An 18,048-nucleotide genomic window follows, 5' to 3' on the forward strand; every position below is an offset into this window, starting at 1 on the left:
ATTCATCTAAACAATACTTGTAACACCCCACATTTTACATGTACTAGTAATGTTCACATGAAATGACATACGACTTGATTTAATTACTACCAAAATTTTTCAAGTGTTCAAGTGTTAGATTGGGGCACTATATGGAAGTCTATTTAGAGACTGTGGCCTTAAACGGAAAAAAAAAAAACATTGACATGCTTATGGAACTTAGGGAGCTAGCAGGTGAGTCACCTGTGTGCTTAGCTTAAAAATTATATATACATGAGGGAGAGGAATTCATTCATAAGTGAACTCACTTGAAGTCTAGACGTTAGTAAAAAGAAAGGGGAACGAAGACAAGGCTTAACGCCGAAACTTTCCAAGTCTTGTGACAAACGAAGCCCAAGTTAGGAAGGCTATTAAAGACAATGGTTTAACATTATATTGGGCCAAGATGTTCAGCCCAAGATTTTTATATAATAGGCCCAACTACATTCATTCACTACTAACAAAATTGAGCCCAAACAAAGTGCAAGAAAGAGTAAGGAAATGGGCCACTAAAGCCCATTGATTTAGAGATCCAAAAGGCCCAAGTGAAAGGGGAAAATTAGTCATTGACCAACTTGAGTTAATCAGCTACAAATATTAGGAGAAAGTCGGTCTAAAGTCTCCTTAAAAAGGGACCAAAACCGAGCTCTAGGTTAACCAAAGAAAAGACCAAAAAATTTCAGAATTTCTCTCTAAGTTTCTCTTGGTATTTCTTCACCTTGGAAGGCAACCAAAGGCTACTTTTTGAGTTCTTGAATTAGACCTACACCTTGGGAGTTAAGGTATGTAAAAATAACCATATACTTGATATGAATTTTCCATGGAAAACAAGATAAGTTGGCTGGTTCACTGTGCAGGAATTTCTGGACAGCTTGTGTCCTGAAAGTTGTTGTTTGGTTTTCTTGGCTTTGGAATAATTTTTACCCTGATTTTTCACTTTAATATGATATAAAGTTGAGGTTATTAACATGTTATAGTGTGTATATGGTTGCCAAGGTTGCTGGACTGTTTTGCTAGTTCTTTGGAAACAAGTATCCTTATATGATCTTATGTGCTTCCAAACTGATATTGGACTGTTTTGTTGAGGGGGATGTTGTTTCACGTTTCCCCTACGTTTTGAGCTATTTTGTGAATATGTTAAGGTTTATTTGATGTATATATATGTTGGGAGCATCTGGTTCAAAGTTGGGATAAGTATGAATTGTTAACGACGAAATGTAGGGAGACGACGAGATGTTGTGCTTCTTAGTTGAGCGTTTTGCAAAATGGTTATGTGTTGTAGTTATGGACTGTTGCCAGCATGTTATAGAACTAATATAGGCTGTATACATCATGTATATGATAATCTATGCTGGTTGAATACAGTTAGAATTGAGAAAGTCGGAATAACACCATTGAGTTGATGGTTATACGTTTGTTGCCAAAGTGTTGTGTCTTGTGAGATTGGGCTGTCCAGGTGCATTGATTAGCTGCTAATACTAGCTTTAAAACATGATATTGTAGATAAATAGTTGGAAGAAAAGAAGTCATTTCGACGTAAAAACAAGTTGATATGTCGAGGTATGTAAGGCTATTCGATCTCTTATTATTTGGCATGGAATCCAAAGTCTTCATTGACACATAGAGATCTTTACAAACTTTGACATAACCACTCCACTCTTTAACATGTACTTGTGTGTCCAGATTCGAGCATTGTCACTGCTGCATACATACATTGGGTACCATGACATATGAGTCTTCTTTTTAGCTAAATAAAGTTCATACGTTGTTTATGTCCTACATGTTTCACTAATTGTACAACCCACTCTTTTTATTATGATATGATGTTACATGGACACATACTTGTCATTTGTCATGCTTATAGTCTTATAGCTCAAATGTTACGACCACCAAAGATTCATCTCAAAAGTAATAAGAAGATATATGTATACAGTTGCTTCTGTTGGGTGGTATCCCAGGGGTGAAAGAATCGCCTAGCATGGGTCAATCCCAGTATTACAGGGGGTATCCCAGGGGTGAAAGGAAAGCCTAGCATGGGTCGATCCTGATATAGAATTACCACTGATCAGCTGGTCATTTGTATTACATGTTGTGCACAGATTATTCAAGTAATAAGAGTAAAGTAACATAATTGTTATAAGATACATGACTCCACAATATTCATAAAGGTGGTCTTTTACCCTACAGCAGTACATGGTTTCATTTGAGTTTTTATCTCATATCTAGTACATGTTGCCTTACATATTCAGTACATTATTTCGTACTGACGTCCCTCTTGGGGGACCTGCATTCCATGCTGCAGGTACAGAAGCTAATAAACCTCCCTAGTAAGAGTACAGGATATCAACCGCAGTCACTGAGCTCCAGGTTGCTTCGGGGCTTTGAGTCTTATCATATCTTTTTGCATTGTATAGTATCTTATCATGAGGCGGGGCCTGTCCCGACCCTTATAAGATAACGTTTCTTGTCTAGAGGCTTTGTAGACTACGTAAAGTATAGTATGGTCATGTATCGTACCGTAGACATTGTGGCTCCAACGGCCTAGTCATATAATATCTTTTGGCTTGCTAGTCCTATTTATCTTTTGAGGGCATGTTTAGTATGAAAGTAACTTATAATGTTCATAGGTAATGTATCGCTACAGGTTGGTTCTCCCGAGCCTTACCGGCAACGGGTGCCAGTCCGCCTTAATAGGATTTGGGGCGTGACAATACTGATCCAACAGATAACTCATTTTGCAAAAGATGAGTGATCTATTTTAGTAGATAAGTGATATGTTTTTATTATTTCTAATGGATTACTTATTTTCTGCAACAGGTTGGTTATAGGTTGCAACAGATAAACTACATGGTGCAACAGATGAGTGATCTATTTTTATTATTTTCAAAGGATTGCTCATCTGCTGTAACAGGTAGGTTATAAGTTGCAACAGAAAACCTACTTGGTACAACCGATGAGTGATCTATTTTTATTATTTTCAACGAATTACTCATCTGCTGCAACAGGTTGGTTATAAGTTGCAACAGATAACCTACCTGGTGCAACAGATGTATGATATATTTTTATTGTTTCTAATGAATTACTCATCCATTGTAACAGGTTGGTTATAAGTTGCAATAGATAACCTACCTAGTGCAACAGATGAGTGATCTATTTTTATTATTTCCAATGGATTACTCATCCACTACAACAGGTTGGTTATAATTTACAATAGATAACCTACCTGGTGCAATAGATGAGTAATCTATTTTTTATTATTTCCAACGGATTACTCATCCATTGCAATAGGTTGGTTATAAGTTGCAACAAATAATCTACCGGATGCAACAGATATGAGAACTACTGAAACTGTTATTTTACTGTTGTACATGTTAGATATACTATTATCCTTTTTTAATGATACATTATTCAATTATAATCTATTTTATGTTCTTGTTGTTTTTAGATTATAGCTCCAAAAAGTCCAAGTAAAGGAACAAGTGAAGTAGCTAGGCTACATCCACCACTCTAAAAGCTTGCTTTATAAGAGTTATCTTAATTAGGAGAACAATATGATGAACATGGGGAGGAGAAATATTTTAAAAGAGATGATCTGAATACTAATATCCCCTCCATCGAAGAGTTGGTCAAAATCTTCAGCATTGATCGTCATCATATTAAAATGAAGTGCGATGGTGCACAAATTTAACGAGTGATTTCGTGGTTAAGTTAGCCATGGGAAAATCTTTCGACACTTTCACAAAAATACTTTGAGAATAAAAATTAGATGATTATTTTAAGAATAGTTGCTTTGAGAAATATCTTAATTTGTCGGAGGATAACAATGCTCTTTTGCAAATGAAAATGGTATATGATCTTCTCAAGTGTAGGTTTATATATGAAAACAAAGATAAAATGGATGAGGTATGGATAAATTACTGTGGCATACCTGTTTATTTTGGTTGGAAGAAGTTTTCCATAGTTATTGAACTAAAATATTATCATCTATCTCCTTCTTAAGTTATACCTATTCTAACCCAAAAAAAGCTTCCCGTACACCAAAAAAGGCAAAGGTAAGTCGAGTGATCGTGAAGACCTGGTGTCCATTGTTGGTCTAAGCTTCAAAAATAAAAATTTGATAGAACCATTGAAAGTTAAAGAATTTCAAAGAATCACAAGCAATCATTATGCTTGATTTGGTTTGTACATAATATTCTTTGGGCGAGAGATGTTAAAAACAACGTACCACTTGGATTGATAAAGCTCTCCGAGGATCTTGAGGCATTGAACAGCTATACTTGGGGAAATATTTGTTGACTCCATTAACGCCAAAGACAGTCAACTTATATGGCTTTCCATAGGCTTTCATGGTAATTGCTTCTTTTATTATGATATAATTCATCTTTTTATTCAATAATGATTTTGATTTATTGACATTATTTTATAGGCTTGGGCATTTGACATCTTTCCTTATTTGAGACAACAAGTGAACTTTCAGGAAGAAGTTCTGTCCAAGAATCTTGAGATGGTTGTTGGCTAAAACTGATAAAAATGCAAAATTTCTTGATCTCTTCAACCCCCCGAAGGATACAATAAGTATAATTATAATTAAGTTTATATTTTAACTAATGATTTTTTGAATGATCTAATCATCATTCTAATATATGTAATGATTTATGTTAGATTGTGCATCCGTCTCTTATTCTGACTAATCGAGAGCTGAAGATGTCATTTTTCTTACTTTACGGTCTATTCAAACTTTATCGGACCCTAAGGTCATTGATAGAATAAAAATAAAATTTTTTAGAGCAACAACCATCACAAAAAAAATAATTTTAGAGGGTGAGCTTGTTGTTTGTGGTAGTTAAAGTGGTGGTGAAGATATTAGTGGTGGTAGTGGTGCTGTTGTTGATGCTAATGATGCTCCTCTTACAGTTTTTAAAACAAACCATTATGACCATGATCACACTAGTTATATAGATTTTGCCTCTCCTAGCGAAGGTTCTGCATGCAAATGTCAAGACTGCAAGGCAAAACATGATTTAGTGATTAATGCTATTAATGTATTAACTGCTTCTGTAAATGAATTAAGATCTAAGAGGGGTGTCACTCCATCAAAGAGGATCTTATATCCATCCACTCCATAAGAGATTAAGGCTAAGAGGATAAGAAAAGCAATTCCAAGGCATTATAAAGAATCCAAGAAAGTGAAATTCCACTTCCTATGTCCGTGTGTTACACTATTGAGCAATGTACAAAGGTCGCAGGAGAGCAGCACAAGCTAAAGAAAGTGAATATATATCGTATTCCAACTAACAAATAGACAAATATCTATTTCAACAGATGACACACCTGCTGAAAATTACCAAATAGATATATACATCTATTGCAACAGTTGACTAACCTGTTGCATCAGATACATTATCTGTTACAACATATGTCTCATCAGTTTTAGCAAATTAAATAGCTCTACGTACCATTTTTATTTGTACAACAAGATGGCTTATTTGTTGTAATAGATGGGTCATCTGTTGGGATAAATTAAATCAAGACTTCCTACTATTTCAATTTTTTCAAACAGATGAGTCATATGTTACAACAGATGGCTTATCCATTAGAAATTATCATACAGGTCTTCCTCTTGTTATAATTTATCCCAACAGTTGATCCATCTATTGCAATATAAATATAATCTGTTTGGGATAATTTAAAACAGGAGGAAGAACTGTTTGATTTGCTAAAACAGATGTGTTATCCTTTTCTATTTTTTTTTTGTATCTGTGATTAGCATTGACCAATTCTAGCTTTCCAGGTGGATGTCACTGTGGAAGCTTCTATTTAATAGCATTAATAATATGCTACTCTTTTATAAAAATACAGAGAAGCGAAAGCACAGAAATCGTACGCAAACGACATTAAAGATCCACGACGACCAAAGCTGAATTTCATAGCACCGAATGAAGAACAATTTCTCCATATTGAGTAGATATTTATAGCTTGAGTTTGTCAAAGTAACAACCTCACCCCTCATTATGAATTGTTGGCATCAAAACTTAAATTGTTAATTTATTTATTGAGATCTATACCCATAATAATTTTTTTACATTTAATTTATTTGTTGATTTATTTTATGTAAACTCTGAAGGCTTCGATTTATTTTATTTAGTCTATGAATTTTATTTTATTCTTATATTTGAATTTATTAATTAAAATGGAATACTAGATTCAAATATTGCAACAAATAAGGTATTTGTTGCAACGGACGACATATATATTGGAAAATATCAAACAGATTTATACATATGTTGCAACATGTATGCAATCTATTGGAAATTATCAAACAGGTCTTTCCACTATTGCAACAGATAGACTTAGATAGAAACATTGACATAATGCAACAGATGACCAACCTATTGCAACAGATAAACTATCTACAGAACAGGTAGAAGGTCTTTTACAATAGATGGACAATCTATTCCATTATAAAAAATTCAACTTTCATTAGACATAAAAAATTGTCACTATATGTAAAGTAAAGTGACTTGAAATAAAAAAGATGGAACCCATCGATAGGAACCTAAAGTTGCAGTGATCTTTCACTTTGGCAGCTCGCATGTAATTCACGTAGTTAAGGCTTGTTGAACCCCCATTTTTACTGACTTGGCATCTGATTTGGCCGTCAACAATTTTTTTTATCTCTTATACATTCATCTTCTTCCTAAAATTTAATCCTAAATTTCCAAATCTTCTTCTTCATCATTATTTTTCTCTATCCAAATTCTTCAAATTATTTGTATTTGATTTTTCTGCATATTTTTTATTTTTTTCAACTGAGCTTGACAATGTCGAGCTCATCCACTATTTTTTGTTATAAAGATTTTTGATATTGTAAGTGTGGTCATGAAGCTCTATTGAAGACTTCTTGGACTCAACAAAATCCAAGTCATAGATTTTTTACTTGTAATATTTCAAAGGTAATATTTTTTTCTTTAACTAGTTGATTAATTATTTACTTGTAATTGGGTCTTGATTTTATAGAAGTTGGGTGGATGTGATTACTTTGATTGGTATGAAGAACGACACCCTTCAGAAACAAATCGTGTAATCTGAAGTTTGTTGAAGAAAGTCAAGGCTTTTGAAGAGAAACAAAATCAATCAAGAAGATAGTACATTGTTGGCGTTATTGCTACTAGTTTGGTGTTGTTAGGAACATGAATATTTAAGCCTAATTGCTGAAATTCTCATGGTGGTGTATTTGTATTTTCTACTGGTTTAATGTTGTTGAGCACACGGATATTCAAGCGTAATTATTGTAAAATGTCAAAAAATTATCACTATATGTAAAGTTACGTATGTAAGGTGAAGTGATGAAATAAAAATTGTTATTTCGCAAGCTCTTCTCAATACATAGGCTCCAAGCGTCCAGTTAGTACCCTATAAGCCCAGACTTTTTGCATGTTTGCCATGGCATTGTCGTACAAAAAGGTCATTGGCTCGACCATTTCTGTGTCGGTCAACAAACATTCGATGTGTGCAAGCGCGTACAACCCACATGCAGCATCAGTTTTATTTTTTTGAAAGGTACATGTCCTTATTTCGACCTTCAAAATCCTATGGTTGTTTCATAAAAAATTTCACTGGCAATTAATCCATCAGTTTACTCTGCCTCAACAAAATGGGGAACAACTCCAACAGTGGCTGCATGTGGGTAAAAAATTGCCCTCGTCCAAGGAAGGTAAGTTGCAGTCATAAACCTTGATCTTTCCCTCCTCGAGTAGTATCTCAATAGCCCAATAACGTATGTCGTCCATGTTAATGACTCCAAGAATCCTCTTTGTCCCATCTAGATCTTGCCATGTGGATTTGACCTCTCCCCTCTGACATATTATGATTTCTTCATCCCATTGGAACCCAAAAACTAATGAATAAAATCCTGCGCCACTGGGAGTTCATGCTCATTTACTGAGATCATCGTATCTATCCTTGAAATTCTTGTATAAGTCAAAGTCGATTATCCTATCAGCAATATCATAAGCCTCTGGGTACGCTAACTGCCTCTCATGAGGCAGAGAATTTCTTTAACACACTGTAATATAAGAAGTCAATTTTTAAATAGGTTAGTAATTGTAAAGAAGGAAAACATAGTGGAAAGATATAATGGATGGTTTATCTGTTACAGAGGGTTCTCTGAATCTGTTCACAAATTACCCATCTAACTCACTTATGCAAAAGATGGGTAATATGTTGCAATAAAACTACCACAAGTTACAAAAGAATACACGCCTGTTGTAACAGATGATACATCTGTTGTTTAGTTTCTTCTTTATTTAGTAGATTAGAAAGATATATTAGGAAAAGTAAACTTACCCTGTCCATGTACTGCGTACACATATCTGTCATACTGTAATACCTCGATTTCCTAAACCAGAATACCACAAGCTAACCTATGACTAATATATGTACCTATATACTGCATAAAATACAGAATAATGCAGAAACATGCACTGAAAAATCCATAAGGTTCAATACTGAACATAACATGGATGAGATAACATCTATGGGGTAATACAATACCCAAAACAAATCTGTAAACACTGAAGTCTGAAATATAATAGTCTGTATCTAATCTGAAAGCCTCTACTGTCTGAATAATCTGAATAAGGAGTTGATGGGACATGCCCCCAACTAACTCCAACTAATAACTAATCAATGAAATAGTGGAAAATAATTATGTCCTTGAAGTATGAGGACTCACTTCTATTCTAACTGCTGGGACTAGAATCTACTACTCATCTTGAACTCGTGTCTCTGAATGTACTGAGTATACATGTGAGGTACGCTAATGCAAGGGTTAACATGCATGAATAATGCTAGCTGACTGTCTAACATAAATGCGAGAATGCATACATAAATACGTAACTGTAACTAACACTGTGATATCATGATTACTGAATCTGAATACTGATGACATAACATACTAATAAGTGAAATCACCGATAGCATAAATAGCTGTATCTGAATTTAACTGGTAACATGGGTGACTATATTTGATAGTCCTGAATCTGATGGAACTATCTGAGTTCTTTACTGTATCTGAGTTGACTGCATCTGACAGTCTTGAATCTAAAGAACTATCTGAGTTCTTTTACTGAGACTGGTACTAAAACTATTGGAGGTAGTATTTAACCGACGTGCCCCCAATACGCCATTATGGCTGAGTTGGCGTCCAATCTATAACCCCAATTGAAAGGGTGTCAATACCGTGCCACTGGTAAGGACAAGCTGTGGGCAACCCTTATCTGATAGTGTCCCCAAAAGAGAATGGCGGGCCCCTTATCTGACAGTTCCTATCCACCTCATCAACCCTCATCGAACAGTGTTGATGTCTCAACCTATGCAGGCTACATAGTTCTGGAACAAAAGGATGACTTATAAGGATCACACCCTCATCTGATAGTGTGTGTCCCCATCCTTGGGTTCACTCGGTGGTAATTCCTACTCCCATCTGAATAGACACTGAACATGATTTACTGAACTGAACATGAGCTAGGTTATTAAGTTCCGTTGACTGACGGAATACTACGGATATCTGACAACTGACTGAGTCATGAGATCATGGAGATTTCCTGAGTCATAAGACTATTTGAAGTCTAAGGATTCCTAGCTTGACTGAGAGTATCATGAAAACATGACATAGCTCTAGGTATATAGCTAATGTTTCGGGTATAAATACCCCCAAGATTCGATGGAAGGAAACTGTCAAAGCATGACTTACTTAACACATAATAATCATCATAATACATTTACTGAAGCATTTTATCAAACATGTGATAGGCATAAGCTTGTACGTACATAGGGATTTCATGATATCATGCTAATTAGATACTTTCCCTTCATTTAGGCATTCAACCAAACACATAGTAGGCATAGAATGCGTAAACAACATCATACAACAATTAACTGTCGTGATTCAAGTCCAATTTAATCATTCAAGGGTTTAGTCCTAGGGTTTCATGAATCTATACCGATACAAATAACCCATATGAAATTTAACACTCATTTATGGAATACAATTCAATTACTCATTATCAACATAAACAAAAGTAGCCCAATCATGAAATTCATAAGAAAATCCATAACTTGAATTTAGAAATAGAATTCTTGGGTTTCATGGATGAAAGGAGTTCATGAATGAACACTATGCATACCTTAGTTCATGAATTCGTGAAGATTGATGGTGAAACCTCCTTGAATTTGAATCCCCAATAGAAACCCTTGCTTGTTCTTGAGAGAAACCTGAGAGAAAATAATATATTTTTTGTGAAGAATGGCTAAATCACATGTTATTGGATTTAAATAGTGGTAGGAAATTGACCCTTTTAACCCTAGACGCATCATTTTAATTTCAATAAATTTTCCCCCAACTGGGCCCCTGGCGCGATGCGGCATTATCGATCTGTGTCACTGGAAATTGACAATTAGGATATTGAGGAATGGTGTGATGCGGAGCCATCGCGTTGCCCCTTCCTTCGTGACCTGAAACTTTGGCGCGACGCATGGGAAATCACGCTGAGACACTGGAAAAAAGACAATTTTAAATTTAAGTGCTGACGCAATGCACCATAATCGCGGACACCTACTGGAAATTGCCAAATTCCATTTCCTCTTGTGGCGCGGCGCGCCACTGACTAATACGGTGCTATTTTTTGATGAAAACTTGAAATAGTCATAACTTCTTACTCAGATCGATGGAAAGCTTATTGAATTTTCCACATGACAAAAATTGAAAATCTTGAAAATTACTCATGGAATATTTATCCTACACTTTAGAAGCTAATACTAGGCATTCTCTGGATGAAATTTGCTGAAAATATTTGGGGTATTACAATATCTCCCCTTGAGAACATTCGTCCTCGAATGAGATTGACTAAGAGGAGAAACAACAAACTGAACATAAACTGAACATGATAACTAGAACATGATCTCATGACTGACAAGCTGAAAATAACATACTGAACATGCATATCTGATGCATGTGTAACTGATTCATGAATGCATGACTGAATGTTCCGAGGAACTAAGTTTCTCACAATGAGAATGCATTTCGGATGCATAATTATATAACTGCACTGTTACATGAATGCATGACTGAATATGTAATAAATGAACAATATACCTTAAATACGGTAATAATAATAATGATAATTAATTACAAATCCAAGTTCCAAAAGACTAACAACATTACAAGAATAAAAAAAGAGAAGGGGTTAAGAGATACTACTACTCATGGAGTTTGAATTCTATTTTGCGTAACTCCGAAGCTCTCGTGACCCTAGAGGCGGTTAACCCAATTGTCGGGTCAAAAATGAGTTTCATTGTGGAACTCCGACTCCCGAGTTCACATGTGAAATAAAAAAATATAAAGATTAGTAACTAGTAAAAAAATATTTATGTGCAATTGAGAGAAACATGCTTTGAATGAGAGCACTTTGTAAGAAAAAAACTTATTCCTTGTACGATCCTGCAGCAGTTTTTCTTTAATAAAACCAAGAATAGTTGCGCTTTTGGCTTAAGGCAAAACACCACAGCCACTTGGGGATTATCTTATTTACTTGTAGCAGCGTGGAAAAATCCAACATTAATATATGCAATGTTAGATAGATTCAAACTCAACCCTCAGATGGATTGCAAGGCTTGCAAAGAAATGGAACCATAACACAAAACTGAAGCGAGGACAGTGGTAACAAGATACGGGATAGACAAATTTCATGGTATTTTGCAATCAAAGAAATAAAATTTCACAAGCATGAATCGCAGGGACGACTGATTGCCTTATTTAGACTTGCTTTACTTATATGTCCAAATAGATAGGAGCAGAACAAATTAATGGAAGGACCTTGCTGAAATTTCTTACGTCGCTTTTTTTTAGAGAGAGGGTGCTCCTATGAGCTAAACATAGAACATTACCATAGCGACACACTTAAAGGAACAATATAATAGACCAAAATCCTGGAGATATTGTGAGTGTAGACTTAACCTTATTCTCCTCAACCAAGAATGAAAATCCAAAAGGTTTTATGAGTAACCCATTAAAGGAACGTACGAAGGGTGTGGGGGGAGGAAAAATTCATGAGTTCTTTAAGGATGAAGAGATGGATGTAAAATGACGATCACCCATAAGCTTTTATTTCAAGAATCGAAATTGGCAAAAGAAAAGAGCAAGACAAAGCAAAGATGTAGATATAATCGGTATGAAATAACTCCATATCTTTGCTTAAGTGCTACGAGCTCCGAAATATATCGACAAACCCGATTCATGAAAACACACAAAGGGAAAGACTAAATAGGAACAATCACTGGACAAAAGAAAACAACCTTTTCCACATTTTCTCCTTTACAAACTAGCATGATGATGGAAAAAGAACAAAATATGGAGAAAGCCACAAACTCGTGTGCATCAGCCGTGCACTTGGAGAGAAAAAAAAAAGTCACATTCACAAGTTCGATTCGAAGACGGTCAAGAAAATATCACAACCGAACTCTAAATTAGCGCAAGTCACCTATTCATACACTAGCATACTTTTGCAAAATAATAAAACATGTCCAGGTTAACCCTAAAACATATCATTAGATAGGTTCTGACTTTCATTCAAATGAAATTCCAAGTACAAGCAGACAAATCAAGATGCCCATATCACAAAATTAAGTGTTATGCCATGCTCAAAAGATATATGATGCTACTATTTTTACATAACATATATTCATGGAATCTCACCAAATAAACATACATGCTTAACCATACGGATACACATTTTTTATCCTTCACAACACAACAACACTAAAAAAGATAATGGTAGAATCCTCGCCTCCAGTTTAGAAAAAATCAATGATCTTTTCTTTCGAAAATAACATACCACGAGCTGGCTTTATATGAAAGTTGCAGCAAAACAAGCGTGAGCAGAATCTTAGGATAAATCGTACCATTGTTCACATATTTGATTAATTTAAAGTACTACTCTGCCTTTGGGACCTCTTAAGCACATTTATTTTGTCAAATACTTATTTCAATTCGTCTCATAAAAATCAAAGATTCTAAACACACACCCAAGAAAATAAATCAAACGAGGACAAAATAGCATTCAGATGACTGTATTATTTCTAGGAATTTGAAGGATATTAACCCTTCGCAGAGCGGTTCACTGGGATTTTCTTGACCACGAATCAACTCTCAAATTCGGAGGATTTCAAACTTGAATTGCACAAATAAGAAAATCAAAATCCAACAAAGAAACAAAAAAGTGGATGCTTGCGAGAAAGGATGAGTTATTGCGTAACTATGGCTTGGAACTCGAGGCTTAAAACCGATTTAATGACACAATAGCAAAAGATACAAAATAGATGACACACTCCAAACAAGAATATAAAAGACTTGGTTAAAACTTATGATCATGTTCATGCATTAGAATCAAGTTTCACTAACCTGCAAAAGTTTGTATGAATCAAATTTCAAATCTTAAACTCGTGGAGCCTCTTTTCATGTTAAGCTAGGTTGAGAATTCAATTAGTCGCACAGCTGGACCGAGACACATTAAGCAACTAAAGCCATGTTCTAGTATTCAAGTAAAAAGTCGTAAAGACTTCATGACGAACAACCAACATACATAAAGTTTTTAACTCTTTTTGGAGCCCTTTTGATGCCAAACCCGAGGCTGCGAACGCCTATTAAAGGCACAGCTGGACAGGAGGGAAATCAAAGCCTATTACCATGTCTTGAAACGTCCAAACAGTCACAATGCTGATCTTCACGAGCCACCAAATGTGAACCTCGCAGAACTTGCTCAAGGATGGTCCAAAAATTGTAAACGTTTGACTGACACTCAATCATGAATAAGCAAAGTGAACGATCAAAAGATAATTTTTATTTCATATTTTTGTAACCAGAACGAATCGACTAGAATGGATAACCACCAAACCAAACACGACCAGTGAATTACAAAGCTAGAATAAAAATCGCGTAATTAAAGCGGGATACATTCTACTCATAAATGTGTTCACAAGACCCCTTTTCCTTCAAAATAATGCATATATTGCTAATTCCAAATCAATGGAAACTATTTTAATAGGACATGACACATAGTAATGTCTAATTCGTATAAGACACCGCACACCATGGATAACATAATGATTCAAGAAAATTTACGATCAAATAGCAAAGTTAAAAAGAAACTACTTCCTGCAGGACGATAATGCAAAGGCGATGGAAGAAAGCAGCCCCTTTGATCTTAAAATGTTTCACACCTAAACTGAAAAAACGGTGAGCAACCAGAATACTGTAAGGGGTTTTTTTCAGATTCGAAAAACAAGCAAAACAGAGAGCTGTCCTCAAACCAAACCTTAACATTCCACATAAACGAGAGGATTCTTTCCAAGTTAAGACACATTCAAGGAGTATATGACATCCTTATAGTGACAAATTTTCAACCTTGTTATGTATACTAAACAAACCCAAAGCTTATGAAGGAAAACGATAATCTTGGGCTATTCGTGGTAGCCCCTAAAATGACCAGAGGAATCAAAAAACATTTAGATGGCTTTATATCTTGGGTAAAAGTAGCACAAAGTGAGGGTCCTTTCACAGAATGGCAACAATAAATCAGCATCAAGCAGGAAATTAGTTTCCATAACACCATTTAAGCTAAACAAACGACAATATCAAGACGACTGAAAAGGGAAAGGCAACGGTGAATCACAAGGCTAATTTCTCAACTTTCGAAGCTTCCAAGCATTATCTTATTCAAAAGAAAAAAAATAAGTTTTCAGCGAAACCAAATTTGTGAACTTCATTCTCCCGAGAACAACATCGTAGTCAAACGATAAGAAAGAAAATTGCGTATTCATACACGAATCAATTTCCAGAATCAAAAGCAACATGTTTTGCATTTTACATCTAATTTTCAGAACTAGCAGAATCAACACTTAAAACCCACATTCAAAACCAATTTCAGAGTTAACAACAACGTAAAATTGATAAACAACCAAATTTAGGCCTAGTGTTTGATATTAACAGCAACTTGGATTTTGATCGGAACTCATTTTTTCAACCACATCAACGAGAGATTTTACAGAATCTGGACTAAACACATGCTTATGAACCCAAACGAAGGAAAAAGGAGATGAAGAGAGAAGAAAGGACAAAATCCGTACCTTTTCTAGGGCAGCGAAACTGGAGCTTCTACGTCAAGTATTTTCCAGCCGCGAACTCGATCAGGACTCCGAACTCAGAGATTTCCTCACAAAACTTTGCTTCTTCCGCCAATTGTTTCTTCACCGATTTTTAAAAGCCCCTTTTCCCAATCTTTTTTCCCTTTTTTTTTTTCAATCTTTTTCTGCCTTTTCTAGGGTTGAAGAACACCCTATTTATAGGATCAAATCCGGACTTGAACATCCGGATTTGAAACCAAAACTGAAGAAAAAAGCAAAATCCAGATGAAATTTGAAAATTTTACACCTTTATCCCCAAAATCGTGCTGACTCTTCACTGTTGCGCGGATTTTCAGGGTGCAGGAGTTGGTGAAGTGGCTTCTGTTAGTGATGGACGGGGGTGGTGGAGATGGGAGAGAAACAGAGAAGGGGAGAGGAGAGAGGCGGCGTTTCTTCTTTCTGAATTTTGGGGAAAGGATTGAGATAATGACATTTTATTTTTTGGAAAATGGGGAAGTCAGAATTATAAGCTGATTTGGTTGACTCAAGCTTGGACCGTCCAATCATTTGATCGAACGGTTAAAAATAAATAACTTAAAATAATAATAATAATAATATTTATATACATATATTACCACTATATTACTATGTACAATAAGTGGGGATAACAAGGTATGTCGTCGACATGACTGCTTGTACTGTCTGCTGCAGGTACTTCAATCGTAATTTTACTATATTAGTCCTAACGAATTATTATAGGTTATTTAAGTATTAAAATTTATAATATTTAATAAAAAATATAGAATAGACATAAAACAATAAATTGATATCTAATTTTTAAAATTAATTTGATGTCTTATATGAAATTCATCTTTGCTTTTTTCATAAGTATTTTTTATAGTAATTTTATTATATCACTTTTAATTAGTTGTTATACGTCATTTAAGATATGTCTTCTTCGCTGCTTCAATCGTAATTTTATTATATCAACCCTAATTAATTACTACAGGTTATTTAAGTATTAAAATTTTATAATATTTAATAAAAAATATAAAATATACATAAGATAATAAATTAATATTTAATTTTTAAATTAACTTTATATATGACCCATTTATGTTTTTCCCACAAGTAATTTTTATAGTAATTTTATTATATCACTTCTAATTAATTGTTATAAGTCATTTAAGACATGTCTTTTTCGCTTCTTCAATCATGATTTTATTACATGACCCCTAATTAATTATTATGATCGCATTAGAAAATTAATAATAATTCATAAATGGACACAAAATGATATGTCAACATAAAACATTTGATTGACTGTTGAAATTATATTAGTTCCACATAGGTTCACTTTCGAAATTATATCAGTGTCACTTAAATTGAAATAGAAGAAAATGTATTATAAAGCACAATAAAATATTTGATTGACTATCAAAATTATATAGTGTCATATAGGTAGACTTTCAAAATTATATCAGTGTCTATAAATTACAATAAAATATTTGATTGACTATCGAAATTATATTAATTCTACATAGGTTGGCTTTTCAAATTATATCAGTGTCACTTAAATTGAAATAGGAGAAAAAATATTATAAATCACAATAATTAAAAATTAAAATTATTTTAATAATTAATTATCTAAATTATATTTGTGTCACATAAATTATGATAAAAAATAACATATACTGGGCCCGTGCTTAGAACGGGCCTTCGATGTCTAGTACTATTAATAAGAGTGAAGAAGCAGGCAGCTCTTCGTCAATATGCCTACTTCTTCACCTGCTTCAGCTGCTCCGTGATTTTATTATATTATCCATAATTAATTATTTTAAGTTTCAATTAAAAAAAGATAAAATAGACATTTATGACATGTCTATTTCAGCTGCTTCAATCGTTGTTCAATTATACCACCTCAAATTAATTATTAAAAGTAATTTAGATATTAAAAATTAATAATATTTAATAAATAATAAAATAGATATAAATGATAAATCAATTCTTGATGTTTTAAATTAATAGGAAATCTTATATGGGACTTATTTAAAAAAATCACAAGTATGTTTGCTCCATGATTTTACTATATTACCCCTAATTAATTATTGTAAGACATTTACATATAAGAAAATTAATAATATTTAATAAAAAAATAAAATAGACATTTACAACATGTCTACTTCAGCTGCTTCACATACATGATTATACTATATTACCCCTAATTAATTATTGTAAGACATTTACATATAAGAAAATTAATAATATTTAATAAAAAAATAAAATAGACATTTACAACATGTCTACTTCAGCTGCTTCAACCGTAATTTTACTATATCACCCCTAATTAATTATTATAAGTCATTTAGTTATTAAAAATTTAAAAATATTTAATAAAAATAAAATTGACATTACATGATAAATTAATTCTTGATGTTTTAAATTAACATATCTTATATGAGACTCAAATTTTTTCACAAATATTTTCTCATAGTAATTTTGCTACATCAATTCTAATTAGGTATTATAAGGCATTAAGGATATATCCACTTCGCTGCTTCAATCATATAATTTGGTTGACTGTCGAATTTATTTCAGTGCTACTTAAATTGGAATAGAAGAAAAAGTATTATAAATTATAATAATTAAGAATTTAAATTATTTTAAGAATATAAGTGTATATTAATGCCACAAAAATTTGAATAAGGAGAGTGGATCACTCCCCTGTGGCCATCAGACATAAGAGTGGAACTCTTTCTTAGTAAGACTAAGGCTAGGGCGACTCATTCTATTCTCTCTGAGGTCAAGTAGGTGAAGCGTCTAGCTTAGGTATGGGGACGCGTCGAATCG

At 33.9% G+C, this 18,048-nt stretch overlaps 1 long non-coding RNA gene across 1 annotated transcript; it reads right to left on the minus strand.

Annotated features, from left to right (window-relative positions):
- Positions 1-7,293: 7,293 nt before the first annotated feature.
- Positions 7,294-15,694, minus strand: LOC107873414. The gene is made up of 3 exons (XR_001675316.2): positions 15,202-15,694; positions 10,206-10,293; positions 7,294-8,083 (listed from the first exon to the last, which is right to left on the minus strand). It is a non-coding gene; the product is annotated as an uncharacterized LOC107873414 (long non-coding RNA).
- Positions 15,695-18,048: the final 2,354 nt, after the last annotated feature.

Source organism: Capsicum annuum, chromosome 6, assembly GCF_002878395.1.
Source record: "Capsicum annuum cultivar UCD-10X-F1 chromosome 6, UCD10Xv1.1, whole genome shotgun sequence".
Taxonomy (NCBI): domain Eukaryota; kingdom Viridiplantae; phylum Streptophyta; class Magnoliopsida; order Solanales; family Solanaceae; genus Capsicum; species Capsicum annuum.